Here is a 20,603-nt window from a genome sequence, read left to right as displayed (position 1 = left end):
CTCTTCGGAGCATTATCATGGTATGTTCACAAAAAATACCATTATTAAGTGCCCGTGCATGCCCTGACCGGTTACCACTGCTACCCCCTGGCACTAAACCCCGCCCCTGGTGCTAAGCCCCGCTCCCACGATCCCCCTCTCCCTTATTTACACTTACCTGCATGCTCCGAGCCTCCGGTGATGTTCTCCATTCCTCCGGTCAGATGATCTCTCATACTGCACTGGGACCCGATCATCTGTTGACCGGGCAGCAGTGCACTATGGGAGACCAGCTGACCATAGGGGAGTCATCACCGGAGGCCGGATCACCGATCCCTGGAGTCAGGTAAGTAATTTTTTTTTTTTTACTATTTTTTTTTCTTTTTTTTTACAGTAATCATCTTGCGGTGTGTTTAGACCACACAGCTGATTACTGCGACCGACTCCCGGCTCTGCTCTCCCCGTTAGAGCAGGGCAGAAGTTCGGCAACCGGGGGAGATGCTGGATAACGCCACCTCCAGGTGGCGTTATTATCACAGGGCTTTCCCCGATATTTTTTCACATTTTATTTTTAGTAATCTGGTCGGACCACATTTCCCATTATAGTTATGGGAAATGCGATCTGCTTTACTAAAAATAAGTGATACTTAGGGGTTGGAGTAGAATTTTACGAATTCTACTCCAATTGCCCTGTAATAACTATAGGTGATACTAAAATAATGTGAAAAGGGTGTGAAAACACCCCTTTTCACTTTACTTTAGTCAAAATAATGTTAATAAATAGAGCCCTTAGTCTCTTCTCAGGCTCTCAGCCCGGCCGGCTCCTCGTCCCTGAGAGGAAGAGGAGGAGCAAAGGGAAATATAGAGGAGGCTAGGAGGCGGGCTCCACAGAGGTGATTGATTCATTCACTCGTATACAAGTGAAAGCAAGCCGTCAGCACTGACACTGACAGGCAGCCTGGGCACGGTGAGCAGACGCTGCGGGGAGTAAGCGAAGAGACCAGTGTGCACTGTGCAGCACTGCCGATGCACACTGTCAAAGTGACTGACAGCAGTAGCTGTGGCTGGTTAGATCAGTGCCGTGACAACCACTAGACAATCACAGACAGCTCATAGCACAAGCAAGCACATTTATCAGCAGTGTATGGCGCCTTTCAGAGGTTGGCGCCCCTAGGCAGCTGCCTAATGGTGGCACCAACCCTGTGCGTAAGTAGTATTGGCTGCAATAGACCTCATACAGCAGGAGGTGCTGGTGGTGGAGCGTTGTATAATTTAGCATGAAGTGGTTTTCTATCTATTTGCAGGTATTGCCTACAGTCCTGATAGCTGAAATTGCAAGAGATATAAAATGTAACACTTTTAATTAAATATTAAACAAAAGACTGAATAATATGATGGAATTTGAACCTCTTGGTTGGACGTGTTGGACGTGCATTTTTTGATTGATAGATAGGGATCCAATTAGGGTGATGAGGATGGCGATGTGGTTTTTTATTTAAGGGTGCATGGCCATAAGCAGAGTGACTGGTGTGCCGCAAAGTCAAGGGATTGGACTTCTACCTTGATTGCACACTCGAGATACACTATGCCAACCTGAGGCCTTACCTAAGGACATGCCTGGCAGCTCCTAATGGTCCCTCTGCTATGTGACATCATGACATCAGGGATGATGTGTTTTGTGGGGAGGAGATGATACAGTGTGCGAATAGAGCCATCCTATGGAGCCTCCAAGCAAGGGTTTGGAACAAGATATGTGTGGAGATTATACTAATAATGATGGTTGTGGAAGTTGGCATAAAATCAATAAACAGCATGGACCCTTGCATTGCCCCTATGGATTCTGCCATTAGCCTAAGGCAGTAAATCTGGCTTCCGCGCCTGCCCGCAACTACAGCCACTTTGTGTGAAAATTTACTAAGATTTGAGTTTGGTTGACATTGCAATCTCAGGTGTGTTTAGGCATTTTTTTCAACTCGCAAATTTACTAGAGGCAAATTCAGGAGAGATTTTTCTCTTTTCATTGAGAAACTAGGGTGAGATTGCAAAATCGAACAAACTCACCATCGGCTAATCTCTGAACTGAAGTACTTTTCATGAAAAAGATACAACTCAGGAATTTACTAAGAGTCGAGATTACAATCTTGGGTGTAATTGCAGCAAACTCACAGCAAAATTGATTTTTCAAATAGACCACTTCCTGAGAAGTAAAGTTTGGCAGAAACATACACACACAGATCAGTGTAATTTGTGTATGTTTCTGCATTTAAACCTTATATAGAGGGTTAATTTAAAAAATAAATGATGTAGAGTCCCCCCACGAAAAGCATAACCAGCCCGGACTGCTCAGCCAGTCCTGGTTCCTAAAAATATGGGGAAAAAAATGTGTAGGTTTACCCCATATTTTAGGAACCAGCACTGGGCTGCTGAGCCTGTCCTGGTTTTAAAAATAGGGAAACAAATTGCATAAGTGTCCCCCTATTTTTAAAACCAGCACCAGACTAAAATCTGGCCGGGGTGTAATGCCATAGCCAGGGGACCCTTTCACCGGGTCTAGCCAGCCAAAACATTATCACCCCAAGCTGGTCAGCTCAAGCCAGTGATCTCAGGGGAGGTGGGGACCCCCCAATAAAAGGGACTCCCCTCTCCCAAGCACCCCTGGCTTAAGCTGTGATAAAGCACTCACATGTATGGGTTAAACGTGTCAGGGTACTTCCTTATAAAAAAGCACTCAGATCCGTGATTGAGACACTGGAGTGTCATTTTGGTCCAATTGTCCACAAACGGAGGAGACGCGGCAAGCACATATGCTGCTCACCGCTATACGCACAGATAATCCTGGTCACACTGTGAAGCTGGACTATTCAAAGATTTTGGGAGCTGAGCGAAACCGCTGGTGCAGGGTTACCTGCTTTAGGCTGACACTCTGAGAGATTCAACCAACCAGGTACATCTTATGTGGCTGCTTATTGTGATACTTCAAGAGACATTGCATCAGTACTAAAGGTCTCTTGTTCTGTGGAGACGAACACTACATTTGGTATATTTAAACATTGTGCACACCATCTATCATGGATTACTTTTTTACTTTTTCTCTTTTGATCCATTGGAGCTCTAACAATATATTGAGGAACTTTTGTATTTTAAGAAGAATCATTACCTACACTTTTAGTATAATATGTTCCTGCGGGACAACATTTTATATCATATATAGAAAACCTAAATGCTAGTCTAGATTGATGTTCAGACATTCAGAATTTAGCAGTGTAATACTTACCTGCTGCCAGATGTTCTGTTCCCTTGATCAATATTAATCCAATTGGTGTACCTGTAAAAAAATCCTATGTTCATCTCTTTCCTTGGCTTATCTCCATAGCATCCCCGGGTCTTGGCAACACAAAAACAGTGTACCCATGCCATGTCGGACAAGTATAGGTTTATGTGTGACCACATACACCTATACAGTGCGGAATGCAACTCTTCTGGAATGCAACTCTTCTGGAATTCACAGGCCCTGCCAGCCAACAAGAGGCCATTCTAAATGTAGCGGCTGCTTATTGGCTGTGACTGATGTGCTGGAGAGTGACAGGCACGTGGGTCACAGCCAATCAGCGGCCGCTACATGTAAAGCATCCTCTGATTGGCTGGTGGGGTGTGTGAATTCCAGAAGAGTCACATATTCTGGCATTCCGCGCTGTATAGGTGTATGTGGTCATACTTTTTTTGTTTTGCCAAGACCCAGGGATGCAATGGAGACAAGCGCAAGGATGGAGGCGAGTATAGGATTTTTTATGCATGTACACTCATTGGAATACTACTGGTCAAGTGGACAGAACATCTGGCATCAGGTAAGTATGTGTGAGTGTGGTAGGTGTATATAATAAAATTGCACTTACTATGGTGTGTGTGTATTTTTACAGTGGGGGTGCGGGTGCCGGCCACCTGCTGGCTCTTGCAGTTCAACAAGTGCCAAAGGGCAGGCATGCTGGCACTTGTAGTTCCACTGTAAAAACAATAGTTTCTAACTATTTTCACTACTATTAACCCCATACCAACCGCTTCAAGGGTTGGTATAGGGGAAGAGCCCGGGGCTCCAGTTTAAGCCTGGGGTGCTCGGGAGAGGGGAGACCCCTTTATTTGGGGGTCCCCACCTCCCCTGAGATCACTGACTTGGGCTGCCCGGCTTGGGGTGATAATGCTTTGGCTGGGGAGACCTGGTGAAAGGGTCCCCTTGCTGTGGCATTACACCCCAGCCGGATTTGAGTCCGGTGCTTGTTTTAAAAATAGGGGGACCCTTATGCAATTTTTCCCCCTATTTTTAAAACCAGGCAAGCTCAGCAGCCCAGTGCTGGTACCTAAAATATGGTTCAACCCTATTGCTGTTTCCCCCCCTATTTTTAGGAACCAGGACTGGCTGAGCAGCCCAGGGCTGGTTATGCTTTTTTGGGGGGGACCCTACATCAATTTTTTTTATAATGATAACCCTTATTTTTACAGGTATAACACAAGCAGACTTCCCATATCTCACTGATACAGTATGTGTAGGCTGCTTGTTGGGAGAGTTTGGCAGAGAGAAAACACTGCAAACTTGGGTTAGAAATCTCTATCTAAACTTGCAACTCGGATGAGAAATCTCTATCATATACACCAGTGGTTCTCAAACTCGGCCCTCAGGACCCCACACAGGTCACGTTTTCCAGGTCACTTAGCAGGTGCACAGGTGTATTCATTACTCACTGACACATTTTAAAAGATTCACAGGTGAAGCTAATTATTTCACTTGTGATTCTTTGAGAGCTGAAAAACATGCACTGTTTGGGGTCCTGAGGACCGAGTTTGAGAACCTGTGAGATACACCATCGGAAAACACACTCTATGTAAAACATGATTCTTGGTAAATAGTGTTTCAGAAGCTAAAATCACCTGAGTTTCAGCAAGTCAAATTGAGTTAAAAACATCAAAATTTGATCAAACTCGAATCTTAGTAAATTTATCCCTACGATTCAAACCCATTAAATATGTTGAAGCAAGATGTGGAGAGGTGATCGGTATATTAGGTCATCAGTGCTCATGTCAACATTAATAATGTTGATATGGGAATGTCAACATGGTCATAGTGTTGACAGTTAACATGTCGACTGGTTCCAGCATGTCAAAACCTAATGCTTACTCCCTGGATTCATATTTTGACTGTCTGGATTCTGTAGCTGGGATTGTAACTGTAGGGATGGTCATCACCAGGATCCTGACTACATCCTGTGCACAACTACTTAAACCGACAAGCCAGTGACACTCCCATAACACACCGATAAGATGAACTATCTCCATGTGTGTGTGCTAAGACAGCTCCCGATCACCGCCCAGGAATGCCCACTACAGTTTCAGGCACCTGAAATTAGAATTGCAACTCTGCATGGACACAGTCAGGATGCATGCGCAATAGCAAAAAAATGGCTTCATTATGTCTAACATCAGCAGTGTGTACACCACTGAGTATTAACAAGCAGCCGAGTGCCCCCTTTCCAGCAGTGCATTTGCTGGGGCACATTGTGCTTTGCAGCCTGGCCTTGAAAATTGTTTTCACAGCTCAGTATGTCTCAGTGATAGATAACATCATTCTTGATGCCCACAGGGGTGCCGACAGGGGGGGGGGAGCGGGTACTGATTACCTAGGCCCAGCCATTCCAGGAGGCCCGTGCCGGGACTCAACACATCAATATCACATCAACATTCGCAGGAACTGAGAGGGGCAACAGTTAGGCAGGCAGCCCTGGCTGGCTGGTTAGTTCTAGAATTGGGTGCTACAAAGGACCTCTGATGTCACACCCACATGGCACACGACAAAAGGGGGAGGGGCAAGGATTACAATGCTCGCCACAAATTTAGATTCCCCCTCTATGCCCACGTGGATGGTAACACAGGAGCCTTGCTGCAGCGGTCACGTGGTTGTGACGTTAGAGAGGTCCTTTATCCAACTTGGATCTAGCAGCAACTCTGGCTGGCCAGGGACTGTAGGTGTGGGGTATAGTCTTGTGGAGCACAGGAGCAGTAAGTCGTAATCAGGGGCAGCCTGGCAGGACTCGGAGTGGTGTGACTGAGGGATACATAAAATCTAAATTGGTGTTCTCCTCACACTTAATTCCCCTGCTTCCTGGCATTTAGATGCAGCCGAAAGTCCCGCTGCACTGACATATCATATAGAAACATCACCACAGCTTTTTGGCAATGCCACTGGCCTTGTCGCAGTTCCTGGAAGATGTCAGTTTAGAGGGAAAAGCAGATTCCAGTGTAAAAGGAAGGGCGTGCAGTTGCCAGTGAACAGGGAAAAGAGTGGACAGACAGCCTGCGTTGTGTGTTACAGGGCCATATGTGTACCCAGTAAGTCTTGCAGTATCTGGGCCCTGTAAAAAAAATATATATTTCTGTCTAAATGAGCAATTAGGCAATATCTGGGTGCTGTTACAAAATTGTAATAGTTTCCAAAAAGCAAGTGGGCAACATCTGGGAAGCTCTGCCATCTGTGCCCATCCAGCAAGTGGGGTTGGCTATCTGTGTCCAAAAAGCAAGTGGGCACTATCTGGCCTCCTCTTAATAAATGTGTTCAAAAAGCAATTGGGCATTATCGGAGTACTGTTAAAAAATGTTTTCTAAAAATCAAGTGGTGCAGTATATGGTATTTCATGCTCCTAAGAGTGGATGCTTCTCATGTACAAAACATGTCCTCAAAGAGGTGCAGCCATGCCCACAACATGCTGTGGCCACACCCTCTCCACGGTGCCCAAGATTTCTATTGTCATCCCTGGATACCCTCTCTCATTTTAACTAGCCTCATTGACATGCTCTTGTACCTTGCATTAATGTTGTTGGTGATGCTTGTACTACATCCGTTTGGTAGCTTGTCTAGCAGGGTTAATGTGATTGGCATCTGTTGCCCGGGTGTCCTTGCAGAATTATCTGGCTGCCTGGCAGGAGTGGGTTACCCTTCCACAATTCTGACATGCATAGAGATGATGGATGAGAGTCCTGCAATGGCAGAATTTAGTTAGAGACTGTGGGGAGAGATCAAGCCTTGGAGAGAGATAAAGTGGAGACATTGCCCAAAAAAAACAATCAGCTTCTGATATTTATCTAGCACAGTCTTTAAAATAGGGATGAGCGGGTTCGGATTTCCAAAATCCAAACCCCCCCAGCCCCCAAAATTTGAGCCGGGAACCGGGTCTGGCTCGGGTTTTCCCACCTGGCTCGGAACTGATATCGAGGCAAAATGTCATCATCCCGCTGTCGGATTCTCCCAGGTTTTGGATTCTATAAATGGTCCTGCGATCGCCACCATTTTTCATTCTTGCTGTGGAGCGTGCATGCAAAGGGAGGGAGCTGGGAGCTAGTGTTGCGTGATACTGTTGTGTGATACATACTGGGCCGGCTGGCTACTGTGAAGAGGCTGGCTGTCTACTATTGCCCATACATAGGGGTTGGCTGGCTGCTGTTGTCCATATAGGGGCTGGCTGTTGTCCTGTCCATAGGGGCTGGCAGAGGGAGGGAGCTGGGAGCTGTTGGCTACTGTACTGTTGTGATAATAAATAAAAATAATAAACTTAATAGTACAATACTACTTATATAGTTATATACATTACAAAACTGGGCAAGCTGGCTACTGTGAAGAGGGAGGGAGCTGGGATCTGTTGCTGATGCTGGCTGGCTGGCTACTTTTGTCCATATACATACTGCTGATGCTGATCATAGGGGCTGGCTGGCTACTGTTGTCCAGTGCTGTGCTGCTGCCCCCAATTTTTTTTAAATACACCTGTCACTGTCAGTGTAGCTGCGCAGGGGTCCTGTGCTGCTTTCTGTCAAGGAGTAAAATATATATAAAATACACCTGTCACTGTTATCGGCATAGCTGTCACTGTCATCAGCATAGCTGTCGCTGTCACTGTTATTGGTATAGCTGTTGCTGTCACTGTAATCGGCGTAGCTGTGAATGTCACTGTCATTTGCGTAGCTGCGCAGAAAAACCCACCTGTCACTATCATCGGCGTAGCTGCGCAGAAAAAAAACACCTGTTACTGTCATTGGCGTTGCTAGCTCTGCTCTCTGGAGGGAAGCCAAATAGGTGGAAGCCCTTGTTCCAACATATGAAGCTCTTCTCTGTCCACATCATCTGTTATAGATGAAAAAAAAATGTCATTGGGGACATCAAGCTCCTCTTTATGTACCCTGCACACCCTTTTTGGACAGGATGTCTAGGATGGATGGTTTGGAAGATGAAGGCCTAGCAACAGATGGGGATGGTCATTATCAAGACCTGGTCCCCCCAGTGAGTGTAGTCTGGGAGGTATTGGTTGGCAGGCAGGCAGCAGAATTCAAAGGTCTCCATGTTGTCTGTGCTCACTATTCTGTATTTCAGTTTGCTATTCAGGTAGTAAAATAAAGTTGGCTACAGAACACAGAATCACTGGATGTCTTAGTGCATTCAGGCCAGATACGATCCATGAATTTCCAGACAGATTCCGGACAGATGAATCCTTGGTAATTCCTGGCAAAGATGGGTGTTGTAGCCAGACACTTTGAAGGCTGTAACTTTGAACTGCTTTATAGAAAACATGTGAATGAAACTTTTCCAAACTGCAGAACATGATGGAGAAATCCCTTGAAGTTCAGCACCTAGAGCATCTGTTTTCATGTTCTCTGAGGCTTCTCCTGACTGTGAAGAAAGATTCTCCACACTGTAGTCTTCCATTATGACTTTTAATGGTGATATCAATGTTGTCCACAGGCTGAGATCCATCTCATCTGAGGGTTGGGTTTTCCCCATACAAATGAGACAATTCACATCCAGAAGGTGACTCTTATGTTTAGCCATGGTGTCAGTCTCTCTTTTGGCAGAATTTGCACAATCTTGGGGGCACCATGATGATTCAGACAGATCCTCCAGGGTAAACATCTGATTTGGTAATGTATCTATTTCTATTAAACCTTTGTGTGTGAGTTTAGTCATCTGCCGCTTGTGGTGGAGCTTTTTTTCTGCTTTCTCAATGATCTCCAGACACAACGTAAAACTTAAACCTTAAACTAAAATGTTGCATTTAATACTCTGTTCTGCTTGTTCACATATGTTAGTTATATGGTTAACTGGACAGTGGGAACAATGGCAATTTGAAGGCCACTAACTAACATGTTTTTTTAATGTCCCTGTATAGGTTGGGAAATTCTGTTACAGAACAGAAGGTTTGCAAAGGATTATTTAAGGCAATTGTTTATTTATTTTGTCAAGCATGCTTCCTGTTCCTACTCCCCTTCTGGGATGAAAAAAATCCACTCCCAGCAAGCAGGTATGGCGCTCAAGAAAGAATTCCCAAGAAAGACACAATGTAAGACTTAAACCTTAAATCTGAAATGTTGCATTTAATGTTCTGTTCTGCTTGTTCACATATCTGATATGGTTAAGTGGACTGTGGGAACAATGGCAGTTTGAAGGCCACTAACTAACTCTGTTTTTTTTACTGTCCCTGTACAGGTTAGGAAATGCCTTTACAGAAGGTTTGCAAAGTATTATTTAAGTCAATTGTTTTTGGAAGCACTCTTCCTGGTCTTCTTCTGGGATGAAAATCCACTCCTAGCCGCAGAAGCAGGTGCAGGATTCTCAATAAAGGCACAATGTAAGGCCTTAAATCAGGAGTAGCCAGCCTCAGTCCTCTAGAGCTCACATTTTCCAGTTGACCTAGCTGGTGCACAGGTGTATTCATTACTCAGCACCACATTTGAAAAGATCCACAGGTGGAGTTAATTATTTATTACAGTTGTTATTCTGTGAGGAGACCTGGAAAACATGCACTGTTGGTAGCTCTCGAGGACCAGGGTTGGCTACCCCTGCCTTAAATCATAGATCTTATGTTTGTCCACATATCTGTGCTGGTTAAGTGGCACTTTGAGGCCACTAACTAACTATTTTTTTTATGTTCCTGTACAGGTTGGGAAATTCCTTTAGAAGGTTTGCAAAGGATTATTTAAATCAATTGTTTATTTGTTTTTGGAAAGCACTCTTCCTGGTCCCCTTCTGGGATGAGAAAATTAACTCCTAGCTGCAGCAGCCATGCTCAAGGATTCTTCTGTTGCAAGGCTGCTGCCCGAAAAATAAATAAATAAGAAAAACTATTTTTTTGTGTGCATGTTAGCCACACCTGTCACTGTCATCGGCACACCTGTCATGACATCTTTCCTCTGTAGAGCCAGTTTGTGCAGGGACAGATTAATTGCCAGCTTGATTTGTGGTGGCCCAAATGAACCAATCATTTCAGCCACAGTCATGTGGCAGACCGTGGCACTGAAATGATTGATTTGTTAAAGTGTGCATGTCCTGTTTATACAACATAAGGGTGGGTGGGAGGGCCCAAGGACAATTCCATCTTGCACCTCTTTTTGTTCTTTGTAGTATGTACTCTTTGAGGCCTAGTTTTACAAACTGCCATCCTGTCTGCCACTGCAGTGCCACTCCTAGGTGGGCCATGTATTTGTGCCGCCATCTTGTGTCGCTTAGCATAGTCATCCAGCTACCTTGGTGCAACCTTTTGGCCTAAAAACAATATTGTGAGGTGTGACGTATTCAGAATAGACTGAAAATGAGTGGAAATTAATGTTATTAATGTTAATAATAGCGTAGGAAAAAAAAAAATTCTGTGATTTTAGCTGTTTTTATGCTTTTTTCCAAAAAAATACAGATCCAAAACCCAAAACCCAAAACACAGAAGTGTGGTTTTGGCAAAACCAATCCAGATCCAAAACACAAAGAAAGATCTAGATCCAAAACCAAAACACAAAACGTGGCCATTGCACACCCCTATTTTAAAATGACAGTGAGAAGCTGATTGATTGGTTTGGGCATCTTCTCCACTTGATCTCTCTCCAAGGCTTGATACATCCCCCCTATATGCGAAGGCCTAATAGTGGTGTCCAGGGTGTACTTCTCTGCCAAATTGTATGGTACCCAGTAGCACAAGGGATTATTGTCTGTAGAGCCTAGAATGGTTGGCTGCAAGTCTCATAGGTTATTGGGTTTGTTGACATATTTTTTGCATATCATGGCATTTTTTTATGTGGTTGCACTTTTCAAGTTGACCTTTTCTTGTTTTTTTTAAGGCACTGCAGATCAGAAAACTGGTGTCCAACTTTAAGGCAGTGCTGGATTCCAGTTAGGTGTTCCACAATGTTTATTTGCCCTAGCCTCCATTTTATTTAAAATTATCAAAGATGGACCAGTTCAAAACAGGACATTGGGTAACGATGTCTTCCCATCCAGTGGGGCTAATTTGTCCTGCACAATATTTTAAATTTCACTCAGTCTCAGTAACTGGTAAACTGGTAACTGGTAACTCAGTAACTGGTAAACTGTGAACTTACCCCTCTGATTAAATATCAGTTTGTTACAGTGTTCAAACCATGTATTAGTCTGAATCTGATGAATTTTGTTACCTACAGTACTTGGCTGGATTCCCTTCATTGATTTGGGTTACCTAGTCTGTTGGTAATTCGTTTGTGCCAGAACAATATGGGGAAGCACAAGTCTGTGGACTCAGGACCTCATTCAGAGTCGGTCGCTGCGGCACCTCAGTCGTAAGGTAAAAGGGTCCGGATATGCAAATGAAGCATTGGCAAGTTGCGTCGTTAGGATGGGATCGTTAGCTGGACGAATGAGGGGAGGATGCGGCCGTAAGACTAAAAATCCGAGATGGGACAAGGGCCTGATTCAGACCCGCTCGTGAGTGCTGAGCGCTCGCAAGCGGGTCGATGTTGGCCCAGTGCGTATGTGCACGATGGACCCGGCTCCGTTGTGTGCATGCGCGAGACCCGGATAGCGACGGGCATGCCGTCGCTATGGGTCTCGCTACAAAGGGGGCATGCTGTCGATGGTGAGTTACAGCACGCCCCCTTTGGTGGGTGTGCCGGGGGCGTGGCTGGCCAGACGTCTGGGGCCGGCCCCATTGATATCAAGTGATGTCAGTGGGAGTGCTTTCGGCTCTGATAGAGCCAAAAGCACTCCCGGGCTTGCGGCAACGAGACCCTACCACAAGAGTCTCGTCGCAAGCCCAATGGTCGTGATGGTCTTGACCATCGCGACCATCTTCCTGGCCGCTCGCTATAGCTGTGGGTGGTCACCCACAGCTATACGAGCGGCCAGGATGCCGCTCTAAAAATTCAGAAGGACGGCCCTGATTCAGAGCGAGCGCTCTTTCAGAGCGTCCGGCTCTGAATCAGGGCCTCTGTTCGACTTGGAATCCCAAAGTTCAGATGTGTTCATTTTTTTCAGCAAAACAAAACTGCTCACCTCTGGTTATATACAGATTCACATAAAATTACCAGAGACAGAGCCTGAACAGTATCAGCTGAAACAAATGACTAGCACAAGGAAAGAGACTTGATACTCTGGCAATGCACAGTTTATCAACTGGCAGCAATTATAGGGAGTCAGGTGGCAATCTGATCTAAAAAGGGCTTCTAATTCCTCATTCAATTAGAATGCTTAGCACTAGCAGAACACCTGAAACCTATACCAGAACCAAGCACATGGGTATGAAATGGGTTTGCGTACATCTCTGAATCGGGCTGGGTATAAAATGCTGACGGCCGGAAAGCCGACTGACTAAATCCTGACGCCGTATGTCTGAATGCTCAAAACCCATCTGGAGCTGGTAAGTACCCTAACCCTCCCCTCTCCCTTTCTAACCCTAACCTCCCCCCGTGGTGCCTTCCCTTACACCCCCCAGGGGGTGCATAAACCTAACCTCCCCTCCCCTTACCCCAAACCTAACTCTCCTGGGATGGTCCCTAACCCTAACCTCCTCCCAGGGGTGCCTAAACCTAGCCCCCCCTCCCTGCACCTTAGACCTAACCCTCCTGGGGTGGTGCCTAACCCTAAGTCCCCCTGGTGGTCCCTAAACCTAACCCCCCCCACAGCTAAGAGCTAACACTGCTTCACTTACCTTCGTTTTTGGAAGCCGTCCAGCTAGATTTCGGCATCAGGATTTTGACACTTATCTTTATTCCCCTATCTATCCCCTCTGAATCAGACCTATAGTTTAGTGATCAGTAGTACTGCCAGGCAAGGAAAGTTGAAAATCATACACATATTATTTATATTGATCTTGATTTCGTGTACAATTTGTAATTGTATATTATTTTAGTCAAACAATTTAATCTTGATTTGTTATACTAGATCAATTATTATACTGGTTATTCATTTGTCTTCACTGTCTAGCTGCTCAGGCACCTATTGATCACTGAGAGATTACTCTTTACATGCTTGATGACATTTTATAATTATGAGTGTTCTGTATTAATAATTGTGCAATGTTCAACATTCATTGTTCATTGTTTCAGCACCCTCTTTAAATATCATTCTCTTTGCTTTATTAATAGTAATGTAAGTTAAGCATGATAGAATAGAAAAATAGTGTGGTAAAAATGCAGGTCTGAAACATGTCTGTTAAATGTAAGGAAACCCTCAATGCAGTGGGGAAGGGGTTAGCGCCTCAAAAGTTTTATATCACTAATGCATATATTATACTATTAGAACTTGTAAGTTTTCCTACTTATTTAATCAGACTTCTACTATGAATGCTCAGGGTACATCTGAAATATTTTTAACAATTTTTTGTCAATCACGCTGCATCAATCAGTCAAATATTATAAAGAGTAGGTTATTGGTTCTACTCAGTAAGAGGACATAAACACATAAGGTTACCCACTTGTGTCAAGAAAATGCCAGTCTGAAATGTGGTGTGTAACCTTCTGTTTTATCTATAGCCAAAGAAAGTAATTGCTGATACTCCACTGACCTCCTTGCAGTCAGCTCAGTGAACATCAAAAAATTTAACATGCAACCTCCAAAAGAACCACTGTGTGCTGCCAATCTCAACTGCAGGAGCAAGTGGGTATGGCTATGGGATCTTTGGAACTTATAGATTCCATCCCCATATCCATTACATGCTTTTAATAGACTTAAAAAGGAGGCCACCACACCAGTCAGTGAGGGTCCTTAAGTTTTTATAAGTAACATTTAATTGTGTAAAACTGACTTTGACATGAGCAATGAGTGTTGTAAAGGGTCTTGTGTATGCACAGTGCTTCCCGCCAGCAGAGAGTATCGCTGCGTGTAATAACTAGCAAAATGCACAACATTCACAGCCACTCCACAAGGGCCAACTTTTGCAGTGTACTTGTCCATATGCCCCACTTGCCCAAACATTTGACCACCACTGCTGTTAGTTGAGTTCACCATGAAATAATTTTTTCCCCCAAATTCACAATGTAAAATTTTATATTTTCATGCAAATATAAAAAAATGCCTTTGCTCCAATTGCCTGTCTTTGTGAAGCTCTACAGTTAGCGGCCGCTGATTGACTCCGGCTTCTGACAGTTCCCACGTGGGCTTGTAAGTGAGTCAGCATCCACTCTGGCTGCCGGCCCTGACTCACTGACCAGTCAGGAGCTGGTTAGAACTGTAGGTGGTCACATACATAGTAAATAGCTGGGGTGTCTGTTATTTTTGTTTTGTCAAGACATCCCTTGATGCTATGGAGACCAGCGCGATGGAGGAGGTAAGTATAGGATGTTTCTTACAGGTCCATACCTCACGAATTTCTACCTGGAGAAGTGGACAGATCACCTGGCAGTAGGTAAGTATGTGTGAGTGGGTAGGTGTATGCAATAAACTTTTACTTGTCACGGTGTGAGTACTGTGCTTTTTTAACTATTTATTTTACAGTGGGGTACGGGTGCCGCCCATCTGCTGGCACTTGTAGTTCCACAAGTGCCAAAAGGCAGGCATACTGGCACCTGTAGTCCCACTGTAAAATACAACAGTTTACTACTATATAACCCTTTATTATCCCCATACCCATAGCCCTGAGGTGCGGGGAAAAGCCCCAGGCCTCAGTCCAAGCCAGGGGTTTCGGGGAGGGGGACACTTTTTTGGGGGGGCCCTCACCCCCCTCTGAGATCCTCGGCTTAGCCTGACCGGCTTGGGGTTGTAATGCTTTGGTCATGGAGCCCCAGTGAAAGGGTCTCCGGGCTGTGGCATTACACCCCGGTCAGGTTGGTCCGGTGCTGGTTTTAAATATAAGGGATCCCCTAAGCATTTTTTTCCCCCTAAATTTAAAACCAGGACTGGCCCTGCAGCCAGGTTCTGGTTCCTAAAGTATGGTGGAACCCTATATGTTTTGTTCCCGATAATTTTAGGAACCCTATGTCATTTCTTTTCTAACATTTAACAATTTTTTTCAGGTTCAATACAAAAGCAGACTTCACATATTTCACGGATATGTGCAGGCTGCTTGCTCGGGTGAGTTTTGCAGAGAGAAAACACTGCAATCTCGAATAAGTATTCTTATCTAAACTGTCATATAAACTCTCATCTAAACTCGCAATTTTGGGCAAAAAACTCATTCTGCTTCACCATCGGAAAGACTCACTTTCAGCTAAACTCACTTCTTAGTAAATTTGCAAGTTTTAAAAGGGAAAACTCACCCGAGTTTTGGTGAAGCAAAGTGAGTTGAAACACAACCAAACTCAATTCTTAGTAAATGTATCCCTATCTCTTCTTATTCTTCTTTTTGCCCTTTCTTTTGGAATTTCTTGACCAACCTGGATGTACCCAGACTCCCTCCTGGGAGAAAAAATTTCAGGGCAATGTGGGACCCTCTATGTGATATCTTGTGTTATCCTTGAATTCATCATCAGAATTAGAATCTACATCCAGTGTTAACATTGAATACCTCTTTTTTGAATAGGCTCAAAGGGGGAATATAGGAAGGCATAACTGGCCAGACACCCTAAAGGCTAGACAGCAGACACAGAAACCCCTGAACTGGCAGCAGACCTCTGTTAGACACTGGACTGGGCATATAGAGGAACCATGGATGTACCAGACAAGATTGGAACCACTGGTCTGGTGTCATATATATTCTTTGGACACCAAACTGAGAAGACAGAACTTCAAGCCCGGTTGCATGGGCAGACAGAACCTCGTGCCCAGAGGCATGAGCAGACAGAACCTCATGCCTGGCGGTAAGGGAAGACAGAACCTTGTGCCCATTGGCATGGTCAGATAGAACCTCATGCCCGACAGCATGGGCAGACAGAATCTCAGGCCTGATGGTGTGATCAGACAGATCCTTGCACCAATCAACAAGATAGCAGGATAGCACTGGCCACAGACATGAACTATCTGACACAGAGATTCAGTCACAAGGAGTCCAACACAGGCAGAAACATTAATGACAAGTCATCATAACTCTGTGTCAGTGGGTCGTTTATAACAGATGATGCACAGGTGAATTCAGTAATGAAGATATTAACCCCTCGGTGGTGAGATACACCAATAGTCCAGGGAGTTGAGTCCAGGCAGCAATCCCTACTGGAGAACCCCAGAACTGAACAACCAGAATACACAGAGGACCTCATTCAGACCCGCTCGCAAGTGCTGAGCGCTCAAAAGCGGGTCAATGTTTATGACCTGTGCACGCACAGCGGCAGCACTGCACGTGCGCAAGCCCCGGAGCAAGGGAGAAATTATCTCGCACCGGAGCTCACTACAAAAGGGGCGGCTGTCGATGGTGATCGACAGCTCGACCCATTTTGTAGGTGTGGCGGGGGGGTGGTTTCACAAACGGAGGCATTCCTTAAGGAACGCCTGCCGTTTTGTGGGTGGCCGCAATGTGGGTGGCCGCACTGACATCAGCACTGCTCGATCAGAGAAGGAATCTCCTTGGGGCTTGCGGTTGCCGAGACCCAATCTTAGGGTCTTGTCGCAAGCCCCGATGGTCGCGATGGTCTTGACCATCGCGACCATCAACGTGGTCGGTCACTAAAGCTGTGGGTGGTATCCCACAACTTAGCTAGCGACCAGGAGGCCGCACTTCCAATTACAAGCGGCTGCCCACATTCAGAACAAGCGTTCGCATTTTGCGAGCACCTCTAAATGAGGTCCAGAGTCCTAACAATGACATTATCCTTTCGGGGCCAAGAAACCTATGGGTCCTGCAACCTATGAGGGACCGATGCAGCCATTCCCAGTTCATCTGGGAAATACTTAATATTTGTGGCTACCCCATGAAAAGAGCTGTTTTAGGGGAGTATCCCACAAATATATAATGATAAATTGGCCCCTAAAACAGAAAGGGCTTTCCCCGAGGAATGAGACAGAGAAACACTAAAGCCCTGAATAGAAAGTGATTTCCCAGCTTAATGAGACTCCCACTGGCAGCAACAATATTCTGTTACCACACGTACATGCAAAATCATTGCACCATTGGCAGTTGCAATTGGACACAGTAACTGATCACAACATGCCCACGTTTGGCAAGCCACCCCCCTTTTACCTCCCATCAAAATTGCAGCACTCTGTGGACCTGATTCAGACTGCTCTCTAGGCTGCGTTCCCTCTTAGCCAGCTGATTTTCGCATTGTGCGCATGTGTATGCATTGCAGTGTGCATGTGTGAACCAGTGTGAGAGATCGGGAAGCATTCGCTCGCAGCGCATAGACTGCCCAGCAGAGTGAGTGACAGGAGAAGCCATTTGTGGGTGGTGACAGGGGCTGGTCATTGAAAACGGGGGGTGTAGAGGTGTGAACGCAGGCGTGCCTGAGCTTTTTAACACCGTTTCAGAGGGATGCATAATTTAGACACAGCATCATAGTACAAGTCACCTGGCTGGTTCTTAAACTGAAGCTGACAGTGCTTGCGGTAGGGTATGGTCAGCCACAAGCACTGCGTTCGCATCCGATGGTACTCGATGGTACCGATGGTTGCATACACTTCCTGGAGATGATATGCGCAAGTGGGCATCTTAAAACAGGCTGGTGGGCGTCTGCATACACAATGTGAACACACACCAGGAATAGTGGGCGTGCTAATGCCTTGCCGTGCAATCGCCTGCCTTCCCAAATTTGAATACGCATTGTGCGAGAGATCGCATCTAGAGAGCGGGTCTGAATGAGCTCCTGTGTTCAATTCTGATCTGCATATCAGAGCAGAAACCATTGGCACGTTGTGCAGTGCGGCTTGCCCGCATACACAGACTTAAAACATTGGGCCTGATTCAGACCCACTCGCGAGAGGCTGTCCGCTCGCAAGTGGGTCGATGTTATGGACTGAGCATGCGCACGACGGAGGGAGCTCCGTCGTGCGCATGCACCAGACGCGACGAGCGAAGGAAAGTCCTTCGCTCGTTGTGTCCGATCAAAGGGGGCGTGCTGTCAATGTTGATTGACAGCACGCCCCCTTTGGTGGGCGTGCCGGGGGCATGCCTCCCTGACGGGGGCGTTCCCACGGGAACGCCTCCCGTCAGAAGCCGGCCCACTGACATCACTAGTGATGTCAGTGGGAGTGATTTTGGCTCTGATAGAGCCAAAATCACTCCGGAGCTTGCGGTTGAAAACCTCAACCGCAGGCTCCGACTCGCAATTTCGATGGTCGCGATGGTCTCGACCATCGCGGCCATCACAATGCACGCTCGTATAGCCTGTGGGTGGTGACCCACAGCTATACGAGCGTCCAGGAGGACGCTCCATGAAAATGGAGCCTGGCCCTCATTCAGAGCGTGCGCTCTGCTCAGAGCGTACGGCTCTGAATGAGGGCCATTGCCTGCTTGCTTTCGGCATCGACATTACATGCATCTATGATTGAAACCCTAAAGGAGAGAAATAGAAAGAACACACAATAGTGGGAACGGTGAAAAATTTAAAGAAATATCATGTTTTATTATGCATTTTGTGTGCTCATGTCCCCAGCGAATGACGTGTCTATGCTGTTTGTTTACGTATAAAGCTCTTTTGCATTATTATTATATTTCCTGTATAGCAGATAAATATTTTCTGTTTGCATGGTTCACTAATAAGTGAGGATTGTTTCAACATTTCAGTAAAATATTTTACATTTTTGCAAAATGTGTCAACCTAGTTACAGAGTACAACTGTACGAATCAATCCAAATGGATTAAAAAAAAAACAACTTATACAGGCCATTTTCCATTCTAAACTATAGGCTCGATATTGTGAATAAAATGAGGGGAAATTACATTTTATACAATATTGTTATAATGATATGCGGTTAAATAAAATGCAGTGTTAATCTTTATAATGTCTTACAATCCATTATGGCATTGTTCAGCTCTGCGCACTATAATATTATGCACATTTTAAATTATGCTATTACAATGTGTTATCATTAATTGATTAGTAAATGGATTTATGCCCCATTATTATTGTGTTATACGAATGTTTTCAATTGAAGCAATTACCAGGGATATTTTTTCCTTCATTGCTGTTTTCAATTATGGCATTCAATTCATAGAATTGCCTATTCCTGGACCTGCCACACAGTCATTGGATAATGAAACAATTTATAAAAAGATATGTCATAAGCACAGTATTTTCAACCTAACAATCACTCACTGGTCATTCTTGGAGTATTATATTGCCATATTACTTTTAGGAAGTGGATATCTCCCTTAAAGCAGATGATACTCAAATCTACCTATCCATCCGAGATTTGTTGGCCTCTGTATTGGTATGTGTCACTAAATGTCTTTCAGCGATTTCATCTTTGATGTCATCTCGCCACCTCAAACCTAGTAATTCCAAAACAGAATTAATTATTTTTCCATTGGCCTTTAGTAGTTACAAACAGTGGCAGCTCCAGAGGTTTGGCTACAGTGCAGTCCAAAATTCAAATAGAGGAGCCACACCAACTGCCAGTGAGTCCTGGGTGGGGATGTTTGGCAGCATTTGGGGTGGCAGTTGGTGTGGCTCCCCTAGTTGAATTTTGGACTGCACTGCAGCCCCACCTCTGGAGCTGCCACTGGTTACCAACCTGATATCTCTATCACTGTTGATAACTCGACAATCAACCCCACCTCACAAACCCACTGCCTAGGTGTCATCCTTGACTCTGAACTGTCTTTTGTTCCCCACATTCATCCTGTCTCAAAATCATGTTACATACATCAAAAAATATATCCAAAATGTGACCATATCTTATACAAGACTCTGTGATCCATGCACTCATTATTTTCCGCATTGACTATTGCAATAGTCTTCTTACTGGTCTTCCGAAAACTAATTAAAATCACCTGGGGCAGGTAGGAAGAGTGCTAGAACCAACAAGTGTACCTTAAATACACGCATACACAGAAAAAAGGAAAGGGAGGTTGGGCTGCACATCCTAATTTAAACACAATATGAGGTGCTATCCTGCTGGGATCTGTAGTTCTACAGCAGAAATAGAAGGAGGGAAAAGCAGATGCACACTCTAAGCACTAAGAACACTTAATATCACAAAATATTTAATAAACTGTCAATAAACATGGTTTTAAATTGAGGTTCTTAGCACATATTTGGCCAAAGATGTTTGCCCACCTACCGCATCAAGGTGAACCTCATCAGGTGGGTCTCTAACATCCCTAATACTGCCACTACAAACCATTTTGAATGCAAGTGCGATGCTGATCTTTCTTGCCAAATGTTCATCGTCGTCTACTGAGCTGCTCTGTCAGTCCCTGCATTGGTTACCAGTTTTCTACCATATTCATTATAAAATACTTTTACTTACACATAAGCCTGTCGAATCTGCT

This window comes from Taudactylus pleione, unplaced genomic scaffold (genome assembly GCF_031769625.1).
Source record: "Taudactylus pleione unplaced genomic scaffold, aTauple2 ptg000138l, whole genome shotgun sequence".
NCBI classification, from domain to species: domain Eukaryota; kingdom Metazoa; phylum Chordata; class Amphibia; order Anura; family Myobatrachidae; genus Taudactylus; species Taudactylus pleione.
Note: the sequence above shows the minus strand (reverse complement) of the source record.